Source organism: Carettochelys insculpta, chromosome 6 (assembly GCF_033958435.1).
Source record: "Carettochelys insculpta isolate YL-2023 chromosome 6, ASM3395843v1, whole genome shotgun sequence".
Classification (NCBI taxonomy): domain Eukaryota; kingdom Metazoa; phylum Chordata; order Testudines; family Carettochelyidae; genus Carettochelys; species Carettochelys insculpta.
This window is the reverse complement of record NC_134142.1, coordinates 45,140,383-45,156,367: the sequence shown is the minus strand read 5'-3', so window position 1 is coordinate 45,156,367 and position 15,985 is coordinate 45,140,383.

Below are 15,985 nucleotides of genomic sequence, written 5' to 3'. Positions count from 1 at the left end.
TCTGTCCTGAGCCACAAAAGCTCACCTAATAAATTATTTTGTTAGTCTTTAAAGTGCTACTTGACTGCTTTTTTGTCCTGAGCCAAGTCTGTCATGTTACAGAGTAAGTTGCCTGTGAGGAGCAAGTTTCTAATGCCCACCATCTGTGGTTTAGGTCTTCCAGGAGATGGTCTTTGCTCCTGTGAAAGCAAGATGTGGATGAGTCTCACAGAAGTTTGGAGCATAGGACCCTACCACCCTGAGTGATAGTTTGTGAGATCCGGAAGGACCTGTTTAGTTAGAATATAGATCACTAGTTCCACTTGAATTTATACCATTTGAGGTTTTCAATCTCTTCAAGCTGGATGGTGACTGACTCTTTTTTTTAACGCTCACAATGGCTACGTCTACACGTGAAGCCTACATCGAAATAGGCTATTTCGATGAATAACGTCTACACGTCCTCCAGGGCTGGCAACGTCGATGTTCAACTTCGACGTTGCGCAGCACAACATCAAAATAGGCGCTGCGAGGGAACGTCTACACGTCAAAGTAGCACACATCGAAATAAGGGTGCCAGGCACAGCTGTAGACAGGGTCACAGGGTGGACTCAACAGCCAGCCGCTCCCTTAAAGGGCCCCTCCCAGACACGGTTGCACTAAACAACACAAGATCCACAGAGCCGACAACTGGTTGCAGACCCTGTGCCTGCAGCATGGATCCCCAGCTGCAGCAGCAGCAGCCAGAAGCCCTGGGCTAAGGGCTGCTGCCCACGGTGACCACAGAGCCCCGCAGGGGCTGGAGAGAGAGTGTCTCTCAACCCCTCAGCTGATGGCCGCCATGGCGGACCCTACAAATTCGAAGTTGCGGGACGTGCAATGACTACACGGTCCCTACTTCGACGTTGAACGTCGAAGTAGGGCGCTATCCCCATCTCCCGATGAGGATAGCGACTTCAACGTCTCACCGCCTAACGTAGAAGTTAACTTCGAAATAGCGCCCGACGCGTGTAGCCGTGACGGGCGCTATTTCGAAGTTAGTGCCGCTACTTCGAAGTAGCGTGCACGTGTAGACACAGCTAATAGGAGCCAGGTTTCAGTCCCATATAACAGGATACAGACCACTAAACCACTATATAGCCTTAGTTCTGTCTCTCTACTTATCATAGGGTAATAAGGTAGATGGGAAAGATGAGCAGCAGGAAGCCCTTTGCCAACTCTTTGAAAATATGCAGTGCAAGGCCCCAGATAGTGTATAGTGCTCACTGAGGGTATCTGTTAGACTTACTCTTTTTATAGCAGCTAATGATTCCAAACAAGGATTAAGCTAGGCACTATACAAATGGACTGCACACATACCTTGCTCCAGAGGGCTCAGCGTTTAGGATTTATACCAGACCTAATAGATGAATAAATAGGGAAGGAAGATGAGGAAAGGCAAGAGCAGGGACAGCTGAGTATGTTAGCAGTCACTAATCTGACAGAGGTTCTCAAATTTAGTCTATAACTCACAAGATGTCCTGTCCCACAAGCCTCTTGGGGTGCATCTACACTAGCCAGCTACTTTGAAGTAGCAGGCACAATGATGAAATAGCACGTGTCGTGTCTACACACGCCGTGTGCAATTTCAAAGTTGAAATCGACATGAGGCAGTGAGATGTCAAAATTTGCTATTCCTATCCGAAGATGGGAATAGCGCCCTACTTCGACATTCAGCGTTGAAGTAGGGCATGTGTAGACAATCTGCGTCCTACTACTTCAAAATAACGGGGTCCTCCATGGCAGCAATCAGCTGAGGGGTTGAGACACTCTGTCAAGCCCCTTGTGGGACTCTGTGGTCCCCATGCACAGCAGCCCTAAAAGCACCATGGACCTGGATTTCCTGTGGCAGGAAGCTGAGAGCATGCAGGCAGCAGCACACACACGTGCTAGCCCTGCACGCCCTCTACAGACCCCGACCCAGCTACCCAGCACCATGGCATCCAGCCAGCGCCCCAGGGCTCCCTTCTGAGGGGACACAGGCACCCCTGGCAGCCAAACGGGGGGCCAAAAAGTGGTGGTGCCCCTCCTGGTCAGAGGCCGAGCTCCAAGACCTGCTGGGGCTCTGGGGTGAAGAGGCGGTGCTTCACGTGATGGGGAACAAGTGGAAGAACGCGGAAGCATTTGCATGACTGGCCGAGGGCCTGGCCAACCGGGGTCACCCTGCCCGCACTCCGGATCACGTCCGGAGCAAGGTGAAGGAGTTGCAGCAGGGTTACGCTTGGGCCTGGGACTCAGCCAGCCGGGCTGGGGCCGCCCCCACCGCTTGCCCTTATCACAGGGAGCTCAGGACCATCCTGGGCTCCCGGGACTCCTCCTCCCCCCCAGCCACCCTTGACACCACAGCCGACGAGCCCCAGCAGGCCTCAGAATCGGAGGCCAGCCCCACACCCCGGGGCCTGCCTGAGGACCACCCCCTCAGGACGGCAGAGGAGGGGGTCCAGCAGCGAGGAGGGAGGGCTCCTCATAGAGCACCCCTCCCAGAGCACCAGCTGGGTGCCCCCCGCACCGGGGTACCCCCAACTGTGGCAATGGATGGTCAAGTATGTACCCCACAGGGCACACACCCCCAGGCCATGGGGCAAGGGCGCCAGACATGACTGTGAGCCTCACACACCCCCAGTGGACCCCGACCTGCAACTGCCCAGCCAAAGCACAGTCCCAGGACAGCGGCATGGCCATCAGCACCCACACCCATGGACAGCACTGTGCCCTAACCCCGTGGGCTGGGGGACCATACAATGGGGACACCCAACAGGGACATCACACCCACTGACAGGGATGGAGACCCAGCACCCATAGGGGGAACGGGTCATGGGCCAGGGCACAGTACTAACAGCCTTTGCCTCCTTTTCTGCAGCTGCACCATCTGAGGCCCCAGGCAGCCAGGCACCCTCCATTGTCCCTGAGAGCCTGCCGGAGGTCAGCCACCGCCAGTGCCTGGGGACAGCCCCAAGGCCAGCAGGATGGTCACACCACCAACGGACCCAGGGGATGTCCCCTGTGGACCCCCAGCTCCTGGTGGCTCTCCAAAGGCAGATGGAGGTGGCCGAGGAGAGACTTTGGTTCAACCGGGAGGAGTCCACCCAACGCCGGGAGGCGTGGCAGGAATTCATGGGGGTATTCTGGGACGTGGCTGGATTGATCCGGGAGGCTGTCACCCGGCTCCCGTCCCCTGCTGGCCCCATGCCACCCTCCCTGCCGCTCCACCCAATGTGCCCCCTGCTGCGCTGCCTGCCTTGCTGCCTGCCACCCCACCTGCTGTGCTGCCTACTGTGTCGCCTTCCAGCCCCCCAAAGGTCCTCTCCACCACCTGGCGGGCATGCTTCAGGCGGGCATTGAACTGCTCCTGGCTGGTGTTGAGGTGGCCGGTGTATCGGCACATGAGCCAGGACTGGAGGGGGTAGGCTGCATCCGCCACGAGGCAGAGGGACATGGTGGTGTCCCCCAGAGGGAGATCCCTCTGCGGGATGTAGGTCCCCACCTCCAGCCAGCGGCACAGGCCCGAGTTCCGGAAGATGCAGGAGTCGTGTGTGCAGCCAGGCCAGCCCATGTAGACATCGTAGAAGTGGCCCTGGCTGTCCACCCTGGCCTGCAGGACCACGGAGTGGTAGCCCCTGCAGTTGATGTATCTTCCCCCACTGTGGTCTGGGGCACGGATGGGGATGTTGGTCCCGTACAGGGCCCCGAAGCAGTTTGGGAACCCCATGGCGGCAAATCCGGTGACAGCTGCATCCAGGTCCCCAAGTTGGATGACCCTCTGCAGTAGCATAGCATAGAGCGCACACACCACCTGTGGGGAGCGAATTCAAGTGCCCATGATGGTATGCAGGGTGCCCCAGGCCCCCCTCCTGGGCACCTCCCCGGATACCCCCCCGCCTAGCCCCTCCCTTCCCAGCACCCTCCCTCACCAGTCCCACACCCAGCCCCTACCTCCCTGGCAGCCCTCCCTCCTCAGCCCCACACCCAGCCCCTCCCTCCCCGGCACCCCTCCCTTCCCAGCCCCACACCCAGGCCCCTATCCCTCCCCCAGTGAGTGCATGCCCAGGCCTCCTTAACTCCATGATGACGGCCCCGACCGTGGCCTTTCCCACCCCAAACTGGTGTCCCATGGAGCGTTAGCTGTCTGGAGTGGCCAGCTTCCAGACGGCTATTGCGACCCTCCTCTCAATGGGGAGGGCGCACCGCATCCGGGTGTCCTGGTGCCTCAATGTGGGGGTGAGCCACTGGCCGAGCTCCAGGAAGGTCTGCTGGCACATGTGGAAGTTCCGCAGCCACTGGTCATCCCATTCCCCCATGACCAGCTGCTCCCACCACTTGGAGTTGGTGGGGTAGCTCCAGAGGCGGGAGAGCACCCGGCAGGGGAGGAACAGGGGAGCCCAGTGGTCGGGGCGTCCCCGTCTGCCCCCTGGGAGGGTTCCTCTGCCATGAACTGCTGGGCAGCCTCCTGTGCAGCACCTAGCAGGGCGCTTGCTCCCTGGGTGACTATGTGGAGGGCTTCCAGCTGCTGCTGCTGTGGCTGCTGAGAGTCCATAGCTGCTGTGCATCGGTCTGCGAGAGTGTGGCTAGCCCTCTGCAGACCTTGTGCTGTGCAGGCCAGGTGTGTCTGGGAGGGGCCCTTTAAAGGAGTGCCTTGCTGTTGCCCCAGAAGGGCTAGTCCAGCCTGTGACACGGTCCATGGGCTTTCTTGGCCCCTTATTTCAATGGAGAGCGCTTGTGTGTGTGTGGACGCTCCGCATTTCCTTCTGGGGGTGGCTCATTTTGACGTTCCCCATCGCTGCTTCAACCTTGAAAGTCAACAGCACCAGCCCTGGAGGATGTGTAGACGATACGTGTCAAAGTAGCCTATTTTGATGTTCTTACGTTGAAATAGGCTACTTCAATGTAGTTTGCTAGTGTAGACGTAGCCTTGATGTGCCACTTCCCTTGCTTCTGACTTGAACCCTGTGAGCTTGATGGGGAGGGGAAGTGAAGAGTGTTTCTTCCATTAAGGTGGTGTCAACAAGAGGAAGGGGAAGGGAAGCAGCTCTTCCTGCCCCCACCTGGTTTTCCATCAGGTCTTAAACCTAGAAATTTTGCAACTTTGAACAAGTAGCTGTAACCTGTACTGCAGGATCATCTCTCATCAGCTGAGAATTCCTGAACTAGACAATGCCAGCTCTGCCTGTATCCTGGGCTCACTGAACTGGCTTCTGGTGGCCATGATGCCTGGTCTGGTAAGGGAGCTGGGTGATACTTTTTGCCATTTCTAGAGTGCTACAGAGCGCTTCTATCTGCTAAAATGTATTAGGAGATGCCTGTGGTTTGCTTGAATGGGGAAAGGAAGCTGATGATGTAACTGGGGCTAGGAGAATTTTCTCTAGAGCAAAATACCTTCATTCACTGACATGTAGACCTACTCAGTGTGTATTTTTGTAATTCAAAAGTGATACTTCAAGTTTTAATTAAGAAACATTTTTCCCCCTTTCAAGTTGTTGTAGTGTGTAATGATTGTTTGGAATCATGTGTTATGTACTTGCTGAGCTTCACGTTTACTCTGTCTTCCACTGCTAGTTAGTTAGCCGATTGTACAACTATTTTGGAAGTTTGTGGCTTTTATTTTGTTTTTTATCTTTTGGGAAAAGATGCCTGTTCACTTAATTCTCAAGTATTAACATTTTACCCAATGTGGATATAATAATACTTGCATCATAGTCGTAGACATCAGCTACAAAATTTTGTAAGGAAGCTTCGGCATTTACTAACCATTATGATGCCCTGGTATATTAAATATGGCAGTTATTTCATACTCTATGAGGGAAAACACCAGTATCCCAAATAACAATGTAGGCAAACGTCTTAATGGCAACCTTTGTACTTCACGGCTATTGATACTGTTATATTGGGCAGACTGGACAATCACTTTGCCAAAGAATTAATGGATACAAAACAGACATTAGGAATCTGCATACACATAAACCTGTCAGTGAACATTGCAATGGAGTGGGCCATACTGTTAAAGACCTGAGCATATGCATCTTACAACACAGAGACTTTAACAGCAGATTACAAAGGGAGATATCTGAACTGCAGTTTATGCTCAAGTTTGATACTTTGAGGCTTGGCCTTGATAGAGGTAGCAATTACCTCATGCATTGCAAAGACTGCTTCCACATCTTTGATATTCTTTGTGATCTCAGGCAGGAGATTTGCAATTAGAAAGTCTCTCCCCTCCTCTCCTCCCTTTGTCCCTCCCCCACATTTCTGTCTTATGTATCTGATTTGTCAGTTTTTATTTCATATTATGCACCTCTGAGTTATAAAACCATCTTGCCATTTCCAGCACAGCACTATCTCCAGATCTGAAAGAGTGGGTCTGCGCCGCAAAAGCTCATCACCTAATAAATTATTTTGTTAGTCTTTAAAGTGCTGCATGACTGCTTTTTTGTTTCGTTAGCCATTGATAATGGAAATCAATCAACTGTGACATTCAGTACTAACGCCTCTAAGCTGAGAATGTTGGTTTTGGTCTTATGGTTTGGTTCAGATGAGAGTAAACTCTTTCATATCCGGCATTCTATCGTCTGGAACACTCCAATAACTGGCATTTTAACCATAAATATATTTTTGTTACATTTTCCATAAGTACAGTAGAGTAAAAGTAAATACAAATAAATACAGCAAATACAGTATAAGTTTGCAGTGTACAATACTACTGTTGCTGGTAAATCAAGTATTCTGCACACATTTTTGTTTTTCGTAATAACTAATCTTGTTTTCTTCAGTGTTATGCATTGCTAGGTAAACCTCTCTATTATCCAGAATATTTGAATAGTCCTGGGGCTGCTGGATACGAAAGAGTTTACTGTATTTCAGAATTTATGGCAAGCTGAAAAGTTCGTTAGGGTAGACAGTGATTGTGTGTGGTGCCAAGGAGAAAGGGACCTGCCTATGACTCTAGACAATAGTGCAATACAATTAATAAAGTTCAGACACAAACATTCCCAGAGGTATGTGGGTCTGTGTTTCTTCATGAATTACATATAGATTTATGAGACGCCCTAAGATAAGTCTTGCTTGCTATATTTGATCACAGCTTATTCCTTCCCCACCCCTATAAGCTAAGCTAAAGTACTTTGGTTTCTTCTAATATAATTTAAATAAAAATGCAGATTGATTTTTTTCAAAATGTGTTGAAGAGGAAAAACTAAGAAGCCTCATCCACCGGTAGTGAAAAGTATTTTTGATTTGTCCTTCAATAGTGGGCTTTTTCTTTCTTTCTTTCTTTCAAAGCCAACTTACGTGCATAGTTCAAAATGAGATGCTCAAAAGTCTTTGAATAGTGAGCTTCATTATGGAGATGGAAACCTTCCAGTGCCTAGGCAGGTTCTATTAGCTTGTATTAGTTTGTTTGAATTATTGGAGTCACCTTCACAGTCGTTAGGATCTATGCTCTGGGCACTAAACAGTATCATGTTTTCTTCTTAGAAGAGGAAGTCTGGATCTCCATACATAGCAAATCATACGATTCGCTCTGCATGGTTAGCATATGATAGTCATTTTTAATTAACAAAATTTCAGCTAGCTAAGTAAGTTTATCCTCAATGTTTTTCAGTATTAATGTCATTATCCTAACAGCTTTTTCTTAGAAAAACACATCACACATCTACAAATGTACTCATCACTGTAGGAGGAAAATAACATCAAGCAGACTGGTTTGCTTAACAAAGCCAATAATAAACTGTTACATGTTTTCAGTTGTCAGAATGCAATTTTTATTCTATCTGAGGCATTTTCATGGTATCTATGACAAAGATGCTGCAACAGAACAAAGCTGAGCTACAAGAGTCAGAAGTATCAGAGGGGTAGCCATGTTAGTATGTATCCACAAAAACAATGAGAAGTCCTGTGGCACTTTATAGACGAACAGGTATATTGGAGCATAAGCTTTCATGTGCGAAGACAAAGCATCTGAAAAAGTGGGTCTTTGCCCACGAAAAATTGTGCTCCAATATACCTGTTCTTGTTTTTAAGAGACAAAAGATAATTGCCAGAATGCATGTTCAACAATTTATTTGCTGGCAAGGTCTAACATTTTAATAGCAACCACGGTGCTTGGGTGACAGTTACTAGGGGTTTTCAGAACTCAAAAACAATGGTAACTTTATTGTTTCATTCCAAGTAGTCTCAGGAATAAATTAATGTGCATACAGCAATTTCCATCTGACAAATGATTAATACAAGTAAGTGTGCTTTTGTCTAGGATAATAATTTATTAGATTTAAGCACACACAGATATAAACTTAGGGTTTAGGATGGGGTGGCCAACACGTGGCCCACAGGCCAGAATCTGGCCCACGAAGCCTTTTCATCTAGCCTGCAAAGCTGGCAGTGCTGCCATTTTATTCAAGCCAGCAAAGTGAGTGTGGAGTACAGGATTGGCAACCTGCAGCTCTGGAGCTGCATGTAGACCTTTAAAGAGCCATTTGCAGCTCTGGACACTGCTGTCACTGACTCCTCCTCCAGCTCCCTGCCCTGCTGCACTGAAATTATTGAACTCAATTTAATTGGCTTAATTGTCAGCAGGGTGGTGAGAAGGATCTGGCCATTCAACCAATTACATTGAATTTCATTATTTCAGCCTGGCAGGATAGGGAGCTGCCCATGCTGCAGGTAGGGGGAAGGGAATAGGAGAGCTGGGAGGAGCTGCACAGCCACGCGGAGCAGCAGGCGGTGGCTGCCGTGAGAGAGCAGCAGGAGGGAGCATGTGTCTTCTGAGGTAAGTTAATCCTGGGTTTGGGGCTGAGAGGGGTTAAGCCTGGGGATGGGTTTGGGGATGGGCTTGGGGCTGAGAGGGATTAAGCCTGGAGATGTGGCGGGGTTGGGGCTATTTTGTGTTCGGCTCCCAGAACATGTAAAATGATTGCCTTGTGGCTCCCCAGGAAAAAATTTTGGCAACCCCTGGTTTAGGACATCCCAAATATACTTACCACAGTCCAATATGGTTTGGAGTAATCACCAGCTGGGGTCCCAGGGATGGTTAGGAGTTTAGATATCAGCTTTGCTCCTGAAGAAAGCTCCCTCAAACGGCTCTGAGCTATTTAGTTTACTTACTCTTTTATAACTAACTCTACAAAAACACATAATCTACAATGACTCCTAGTGGGTCAGTGTAATAACTTATAGTGGATCACCAATTCTCTTAATTTCAATAACCATTTCTAATATTTCTAGCCATAACAACAATTTGCCAGCAGCACCTAAAACCAGGCCACTATTTGCTCACTCTCTTCACAACTTTCTATCCCATCTTCCCATTCTTATTAATAAACTGCAAATATGCATCTGTCTGACCTTGCATCACAAAGGCCTAAGAGTATTCCTAGCTATATCGTGCTTAGTTTTCAGCTAGTAGAGGCTGAACAAACAAAATGGCTGACTGCAGTACTGTTAAGGTCTGGGGTACATGGAGGAATGTCAAATTCCAGGGAAAACACTAGACAGAAGCAGGATGGATGACAGACTTCACTGGGCCCTGGGCAAGGTTGGGGGGGGCCTCATTTCTGGGCCCTGAAGAAGCTGTGGGGCCCTGGGTGGAATGGGCAGGGTCTCAGGTTAGCCTTCCTCACCCAGCTCTCAGCACTGCCTAGACCAGGGGTGAGCAAACTGGGGGGCAGGCCCCCTCAGGGGAGCATGACCTTTTGTAAAGGGGGCACAGCATGATAGGCTGCTATGTGTCAGGCTCATCCATCTGATTAAAAATGTTGACATATGTTACTGTTTTTATGCATATATATTCATATTTATATACCAATTCATAAATTTTTTACACATTACATACTTATTTTCTTACACGTGCCAAAAGGTTTTGGTTTGTTTTTTTTTACCATATGAACATAACCAAAATTTCTGTTGGTTTAGTTTACATTAGACAGGTTGTGGGGGCTCTACTAATTGCAGGGAAGAAAAGTGGGACAAGTTTGTGCACCCCTGGCCGAGGACATGCTACGTGGGGCTCTAGATACCTGCACAGAGGGTATCTGGTACTGCCATAGTTTCCCCGTCCTTACTAGCATTAATGGAGATCATTCTGAAACTCCATGCTGCTGCCTGATCATTGTCAAACTCCCCGCATTCCCACCCCTCACTGGGATCTTTTTCTAATAGCCAAAATATTTTACGCGAATGAAAGAGAAATTACAATAATAACCTTAAATAAACCCTCAGTAATTTATTCTTGATAGTCCAGTACTGCCTAGAAGCCTCAAGCAAAATCAGAGTCTTGTCGTACTAGACAGTACATATACAGAGACCGATCCTGCCCAGCCTATAAGAAAAACTGAAGGCACCAAAACAATTTCCACAAGGTCTTGCTTGTCTATGAAAACGCTGTTTAATGTTTTTTTGAACTCATTTGAAACTAAATATATTAGGTCAGTTTTTTAAAAAGAAATATTCCTAAACCAATTTGAAATTAAATATCCAATGCTATTTTCCTTACTGAAAACAAGTAAATAAAATGTTCCCCCAAGCTGTGCTTTGCCTTGTGGAGTTGTATTTTTGAGGGACCTCATTCTCTTCTTTGGAAGACTGTATCTTCACGGATTGTAATGTAAATTGTTGTCTGACTGAGCTGCCTGGCGCATGGTGCACATGACTCTGCATGTATTATGCTAGGTGCAGTCTGGCCAGGTAGTGTGACCAGACAGGGGAGAATCAGACTCCGGAGCGGTGACTCCCAGGAGGCATGGTGCCATTATGGAAAAAACACAATATAACATTTAACTAACTTAAAACAACCCACTTCCGGTCATGTCAATAAACTGAAACAAAAATAGTTGATTTTAGGAATACCCTTTCTTTTTTATTTATAGCCAAAATGTCAGAAATAAAACATCTCTGAATCATTTTTTTCAGCATTTCTGTTCTATCACATTTTTGAAATTGCAGTTTTTTAATCTTAATTTTGGATGTGGAAAGGCTAAATTTTGCTTGCTTCCACTTGGTGCTCTGGAAAAATTCCATCCTGATTGGTCTTCCAAGGCCATTGAGGAAGCTTGTGATAGAGCCAGAAACAGACCTCAGGTCATTTAAGTCCCAGGCTAGTGACTTAACCACAGGATCATCCCTTTTCCCTGGATTAGTCCATCTTTTGCAGCACATGGTAGAGGTCTTACCTTTGACACTGAAGATTTGGATTCAAACCCTACTATCCACACAAGTGGGGTCATTGTGGTCATTGCAAACCATGCCATGCCTACTTTAGCATGCACCCTATTGAATTTCTGGGCAGCTTTGTACTAGTTGGCCATTTAAAGCATTTCTTAATATACGGCTTTCCCTAAATGAAACGTAGCTTTTTCTCTCCAATTACTTATAATGCATGTGGACCAAAAAGAGTTAAAACCATGAGGAGCAGCAGAGCCTTGAGGTGGGCTGTGGTGTGTTTTTAGAGGTCAAGTAATCAGCAGTACTGAGATGGCTATTGTAACCCAGAAACAAATAAGTCTACATGAATCTCCTGTGATTGAAACTGGGAAATTAGTTAGCAGTGGCATCTCATTTTACAGGTAGCTGATGTTTTCTTGTTTTGGGTCATATGCTGATGATTTTGTTTAAACTCTTTCTGAAAGGAGTAGCTGATTTGGTAAAACTGCTATTCCGGAATATAAAATTAAATTCATTGAATTTTTGCAATCTTTATCTACCGCTGAAGTTGCATGGAAATTCTGTCTGAGCAGTAGTTAATAATATGAAATAGATTGTTCAGAAATCTGAGCCACTTCAGATAGTGTGAGTTATTTAGCGTGAAGGCGCTTTTTTCTGTACTTATTAGAATTCCTTTTTTAGCCTGAAGAGATACACTAGTGCCTATTAATAATGTTGACAGTTTTTCAGTTGTGCCCCTGGAATTTCTTACTTTGTGTCCCAGCCCAGTGCTGTTTGTTCACTTGTTAAGTGGTAGGAGATAGAAATACATTTACATGTTCAGTGAGCTGCACAGGGTGTTTCAGTTTTCTGCAGTCCTTGATAAAATAGAACGATATAGTTAGCAATAGACTGCCCTTGAAAAAGGTGAGACATGAAATTGAGACTAAAATGCCTTTGACTCAGTTATGCAAGATTGGGAAATAAAGCCTCATTATCTTTCACTTTGGGAGATCACCTAACCCTTTAAATCAACACCAGTTGGACAGAGCTAATTTTTCACATGCAAGGTAAAGTTTTCAGGGTGCTCTGTACGGTACAAGGACAATGAATGTGAATCTGCTGTCCTGCCAATGTAAGTCAGGAGTAATGTCACTGAAGTCCGCAGAGTTCTCTTCAGTGATACGTATATCACCTGATACTCACCTAGACTGACAGCCTGGAAGAGTCCATCTCTCCATTGCAGATCGTGCCAGCTTCTCCTGAGAACGCCACATGCCTCCCAAGTGTCCTCATTTCAGCAGAACATGTGCCTACTACCTTAGATTGTTTTGTGTTTGACCCAAACACTGTATCTATCCACTTCCCCCAATGAAAGGCCTTTACTGAGGGACCTTAGGGAGGCTTCAAAGCCTTGTGTACTGCTCCCATCTTCTAAGGGCTGGGCTACATCAGAAAAGCTGCCCCAGTATAACTGTGTGGATTGTGGGGAAGTGTCTTTGTTTTACTGATTACAATTATATCACTAGCCACCCCAATGTGGATGCAGTGACTCTGGTATAAAGTGTAGCCTATGGGTATTGCTCAGTGAGGTGCAGGAATAAATTAAGGTAATAATGCAATGAGCCTACAAGTGTCAAGGCCTTTAAGACAATACCTTAGCTAAAGTAATTAAAACTTCAGGCCCAAAATATTAAACTGTGAGTAGTTCTAGTTCTTAAGATATCACAAGATAAAGTGCTGCAATGACTAAATTCCTACCTAGCAAGAAGCTAGTTCATACCAGCGTGGGGTATTTTTTACTAGGGACATCAGCAGATGTCCAACCACAAGAATGCCATGGTGTCTACTAGATGTATATTTTAATGAACTTGAGCTAACAGGCCTAATAACCTATGGGAGATGGGCACTCCATCATTAGTAAGCTGAGGAACTACAAATACAGAAATGAAGCTGAAACCCCTACTGAGGATGCATTAGGCCTGGGTATCAGTTTAAAGAGACTATAAAAGCTGTATCCCTGGCCTTTGTGCCTGGGGAGATGCCAGTATGATGGCCATTGATGAGAGTGAGAGGGAAGTTGATAACGTATGGTAAGGTTGTTCTGCAAGAGATGATTGCTGTACGCAGAGGCTTGGCTCATTCTGTGCTATCTCAGCCTACCTTGCTGTGCTGGAGTAGAAAAGAGTACAGTCTATTTCATAAGGGCACTGCCCCTATGCATCATCTTTCTCTGGCTTGAACTTTCCAGCAGCCCATACTATGTCATCTCATCCATGGAGAAGCTTCCCTTGGGGCTCTGGCAATCTCCTTGGAGCCCATGCGCATTCAGCGTGAGGTCAGAATCATAGGTTTGACTCCAGAATCACTTTTCAATGAACAATATTCCTCTTTATAGGGCTGACCATTGTACGTTACTCTCAGTGTGAAAAATTGGCTCTACCTACTTGTGATGATCATCTATAAAAAATCAAAAGGACATTTCTTTAGTCCCCTCAAATGAACAAAACTTCCTATTCTTAAAAATTAAAGGTAAACTGCTCAAAGTAAAACCACATATGCTATTTGTAATGAAGAATTTTTCTGAGAAATAGAGTTCTTTTAACTGTTTAATTTGAATTGTTAGGCCTTGGTTAAATTTTGAAAATTGTTTGCATGGTTTGCGTAGCTATATTTGAGGGGATAATCTTTTCACAAAATATTCAATACTGCACCAAGTATTCACTATTTGTAATTCATTACTCATGTTGTGTGACTGGTCAGCAAAGGCAAATGGTATTGGCATTAGTTTTGTTCCTTGATTGGATGCCTCCTAAACACAAAGCTGTCAAGTTAGCTGTTGAACATTTACAAGTGAATATTGATGCAAATACATATTCACATGTGTCTCCACAGTATTTTTCCTCCCAAAAAACCTTCTTGATAACAAAACTTTTGTCTTCTGAATGCCCTTGAAGTGAATAAAAAGTCATGAATCTCAGCAAAGAAAAAATGTTCTGTATCTAAAGCGATACTCATGGCAGTTTCTGTACTATTTCCCCAGATATATGGCAAAGTAAGTTTTAGGGTTATTTGAGTAATACATACAGTGCGTAGGATTTAATTCCTTTCAGGCTGAATTTGTATTTTCTTGCCAATATTTTTTGGATTGGGAAATCTTTTCTATTTTTAATTGGATCTGTAATATGGAGAACAGAACAATCTGGCAGACTATAACCAGAATTAACATAATGTAAACACAGACAGTGTGACTCATCTTGGCTCCTTACAAGCAAAAATAAGAGAGATGATTTTACCTTACCAGATCTGCAAGGCATGCTACTCCTTTGTCAGTGGGTTTGCTAACGGCAGCATTCAATTTTTCTGGCTGTGTCCTGACAGCCCCCTTCCACTTTCAGAAATCATCAGCCTAGATCTACCCCTTCCAATAAGGTTGCTAAATGCCTAGACCATCTTCTGGAGAACTTTTTTTTTTAACTTCCACCATCTTAAAGTTCTGCACAGCAAGCAATCAAGCTTTAATGTAAAAATATTATTATATTGTACTAACTTTGTTGGATTGACTGACAAATTCTCAAAGGTGTATAGGCTGCAGTCCAAAGCCCTTGTTGAGAACGGTAAATTGCTAGTCAGACCATTGCTTACAGTCTCAGTTAATACAATGGCCAGAGACTTCCACTCCATGGCAACATCTATAGTCAAGTCTAGGTGGTCATGGGTACAATCCTCTGGATTTCCCAAAGTCCAGTGCATAATGGCATTATCTTCCACAGATACAGATTTCATTCTTCCCCAAAGTAATCTCAGAATTCCATCTGAATCAGATTACTCACTCTCTGTCTTCCTCCCAAAGCCACCTGCAACAGTGAATAGGAGACTTCACTGTTTGGACGTCTGTCCAGCAGCGACTCTCCTACCTACAAAGCACAACATCTTTTTGGAAATCCCATTGTGTGAATGATAAAAATAGTGTAGGGGATGCGATATCCTCCCAAGAGACTGTCCAAATGCATTTTGGGCTGCATCCTATTTCATTAATAGCTAATTTTTCCCCCCGCAAGGTCTCAGGGCTCACTCTACTGAAACCCAGTCTACATTGGTAGCCTCATTTTGGCCATTTCTACACAGGCCACTTCCTTTGGAAGTGGCATGCTACTACATGGAGCAAAAGATGCTAATGAGGTGCAGATGCAAATTCCCCACACCTCATTAACATAACGTCACACAATTTGGAGTCCAGAAGACCATTCTTATGGACTCCAAAGTGCCGTATAGAAGCACAGCCCTGGGGGGCTTACAGAAAGAAGTCCTCCTTCCGGAGGTCCCTTCTTCCCAAAAATTTTCAGGAAGAAGGGGCGTCCGGAAGAAGGACTTCCTTCCAGAAGCCCTCGCCCCATGGCTGTGCTTCTACACGGCGTTTTGGAGTCCGGAAGAATGGTCTTCTGGACTCCAAATCATGTGATGTTATGCTAATGAGGCACAGGGAATTTGCATCTGTGCCTCATTAGCATCTTTCAATCCGAGTATTAGCATGCCACTTCTGAGGGAAGTGGCCTGTGTAGAAACAGCCTTTGAGACTTTCCTCTCTTGGGAATGTGCAAAGCAGCAATTATCAGAGAGGTAGCCGAGTTAGTCTGTATCTTCAAAAACAAGTCCCGTCGCACCTTATAGACTAACGGATATTTTGGAGCGTCAGCTTTTGTGGCCAAAGAAGGCCCTTTCTGTCGACAAAGCTCTGTAGTGTAGACACAGCCTCAAAGAAGAGAAGAGTTATTTACTTTTTACAGTAGCTGGTTTTACTTTAAGATGCATGGTCTCTGTCTGTCTTCTGCTATCTCCT